Below are 3,289 nucleotides of genomic sequence, written 5' to 3' on the forward strand. Positions count from 1 at the left end.
GAGAACCACTGGGCTGGAGTGAATGCAGGGCTTCTCTGGCCAGTATGACTGTCTTCCAGGAGAGAAATACTCTTCACTGGGCTTGAGTGGTAGAGCTGGAGCTGAGATAAGCAGATGGGATTAGAGATTCAAGGAGATGAACTCAACAGTATTTGGGTGGACAGACCCATCAGGACAGTCCAGTCCTCAGTCCTCCCTCCGCTGCCCTCCTTCAACATTCTACCCGCTCTGAAAAAAGAATCTGGTGTTGGGAATACTCATGGTCAGATGGCAAAAGGATAACACGTGAAGTATAAATTTCATGTTCACTCCTTTGTCGTTTGTTGATGCAAGGCTCGAGCAGGGTCAAAGTCTGATCAAGGAAATGATTGAAGATCAGCAAGGCAGTGTGTTTACAGGCTTAGTTTGGAATAAGGGAGGTCTAGGGATTTGGAGAGCAAACCCTGAGAAGTGAGGGCAGTGGAGAGAGGGCTCTGGTATGAACTTGCATGAGTCACTGGCAGCAAACCTTAGCAGTGAGGGCTGCAACTGTCCGATGTCCCAGCCATCAGCCCACCTGTCTGCAGAGGCCAGCTTGTTCTTTCTTATTGTAATTGTGCCCTCCTTCCCTTGGTTTTTACACAAAGACTCATAGTTCTCTATCCCATGCCTGCCTGTAAGGAAGGATTGTGAGTTCCCAACCTTAAAACAGTTGGAATTCATCGGATAAAAGATCCTGCCCTTATTTCTGTACCTACAGAGTGCAGTTTTCTGCAGGAGAGGAAAGGTTGTGTTTTCTGCCCCTATAAAGAAAAATTAGAAACCAAAACCCCTTCCAAATCAAGGTATTTTTCTTGAGTCAAAAGCATCTCCTGAGCCTCCAGCCAAGTCCATCAAAAGGCTTTGTTAGATGATCTATAGCTACCAGGGTTCATAAAGGTCATCATATCATTCAGGCTGAGCTTGAGAAGTCTGTCCTTTCTCTGCTTCTCACATGCAGAGGAAATTGAATGAGAAATTTTCACGTCATTTCTACCCTACCCACACTCTTTTCTTTCTGACTTAATGAATATAGTCACCCAGAAGATAACCAGTCATGTTATGGTCTATTTTACTGTGAAAGTGTTATTATTAAATTAATGACAATGTAATCACATAAAATTTGGAAAACAGTATGAAAAACTGTCAATTCTTTTCTTCACGGTCAGAAGGCTGGTGCCTTTCCATCCACCTCCCAATATTTCTGCTGGACAAAGGTGACCATGAATCATCACCACAAACCACAGAGCCAACAGCCAAGACCCTGTCCTACCCATTCTCACTTAGAAGTGAGCAGAAGACTCTTCTAGAGTAAATTCCAATTAATAAACGTAGATGGGTTAGCAGAAATGTTAAAAATTACCATGTGGTAAACATCATAGTGGTAATAGTTACAGGTAAAAATAAATGCCAAAATTACTAGGCAAAAATATGATGAGAAACAAGATATTGCATACTTACCTGGCAGGGGAGATACGATGATCACAAAGGTGGTTTTCCCAGGACGAGCCTCATCCGTTGCACTCTGGATGTGCTGACCCCTGAGATTTCCCCAAATATGGGAAATGCGACCGCATAATTTGTGGTAGTGGGGGACTGCGTTCGTGCTTTTCCCTGGAAAAAAAAAAGAAACAGGATATTGGCATAGACTCAAAGTTATATCGCCACAAAACCCCTAGTAAGCTGGAAGGGAAATAGTAAATTCACAGTGGAGAAACCTGTGATCGAGTTAATATCACCAATGCCGAAACATATCTACATCATGGGTCTCCTAATATGATGTCAGCTTGACTGTCTGCAGAGTGCCCAGATTCACCATTGTTTCTGGGTGAGTCTGTGAAGATGATTAGCCTTTGAATCAGTGGACTCTTTAAAGTAGATTGCCCTCCCCAGTGTGGGTTGCCACCCCCCAACCTGTTAAGGGCCTGAATAGAAGCAGGGAGGAAGACAGAGGAATTCAGTCCTTTTTTTCCTGTCTCACCGCTTGAGTGGACATCTCATCTCATCTTCTCCTGCCCTTGGACTGGGATTTACATCTTTGCCTCCCTTGGTACTCAGGCCTTCTTCGGACTTGGACTGAATTACACCACTGGCTCTCTTGGGTCTCCAGTTTTCAGACGGCAGATTGTGAAACTTCTCAGCCCTCATAACCACGTAAGCCAATTCCTCGTAATAAATCTCCCTTATACAGGTATGTATGTATCTCTATCTATGTACATGTCGATGAAAAATAGATCAATAGTCAACCTAAGAAAGAAATGGAAAATTTTATTGGTGCCAACCCGAGGATTATAACCCCGGAACACAGTCTTTTAGAAAGCTCTGAGGACTGTTCTGCCCCGTTAGAGATCAAAGCACAGTTATATATGTTTTTGAGACAAAGGGTAATTTGTCAAATGACGTATTGACAGTTCCACAGTCCAGATCTGCAGGTACAAAGTAAGTAGTGGGACATCTGGCACCTTACAAGATGAAGAAGGCAGGTTATCTCCTGAGGAGTTATCAAGTAATGGGTCATCCTGACTCTTTACAAGGTTAAGAAGGAATGTTATCTCCTAAGGAGGTCTGGTCAATGCAGGTGCACAATACACACTAAAGGGCAGGGAGGAGGCCCAAACAAAGAGAGAAAAGTTAAATTTTTCTTGTTTTGCCATAAAATATGAATTTTATTTCATCTCCTGTTAGTTTTTTTCTCTGGAAGGACACAACATCATTTCTGTGTTATTCTTGCCAAAAATGCATACCTGAATTTAATCACAAGAAGACATTAGACAAGCCCAAAATTCACCAGGAGCCTTCGTGTTGCTGAATTCAATAATCATTTCTCATTCCACGTTTTACTCAACCTATAAGTATTATGTAATATTGTTAAACAGCTGTCTTTAAATCACTTTCTTCTCTTGCTCTCTAGGGCATAACTCTCTTTTGATTCTCCTCCTACCTTATAGTTAGTCTCCTCTTCTGATTTCTTTCCATCTTCCTACTAATGGAATTTTACTTTCCATCAACTGTACTGACCCCCAAGGTGATCTCATCCACTCCTATGGCTTTGTAGCTGCAGGAGGACCACTGATTACATTCTCATTCTAGGCAGCAGGAATAAAGAAGGGAAGGATAAGACCCCCAACCAACACCCTTAAATATAAGCACAAAACTCCTCCACCTACGTTCCATCAGCCAGAATTTAGTCCCACGGCCGCTCTTACCTGGAAGGACCATGTGCCAAGCTGCCAACAAGGTTCTGTTATCGCAGAATAAGAGAAGGACAGAC

General features: G+C 42.8%; 1 non-coding gene across 1 annotated transcript; it reads left to right on the forward strand.

Moving 5' to 3' along the window:
- Window positions 1-1,471: 1,471 nt before the first annotated feature.
- LOC132413991 (U1 spliceosomal RNA) lies at window positions 1,472-1,635 on the forward strand. Its single transcript, XR_009516872.1, has one exon. It is a non-coding gene; the product is annotated as a U1 spliceosomal RNA (small nuclear RNA).
- The last annotated feature ends 1,654 nt before the right edge of the window (window positions 1,636-3,289 follow it).

Source organism: Delphinus delphis, chromosome 18 (genome assembly GCF_949987515.2).
Source record: "Delphinus delphis chromosome 18, mDelDel1.2, whole genome shotgun sequence".
NCBI lineage: Eukaryota > Metazoa > Chordata > Mammalia > Artiodactyla > Delphinidae > Delphinus > Delphinus delphis.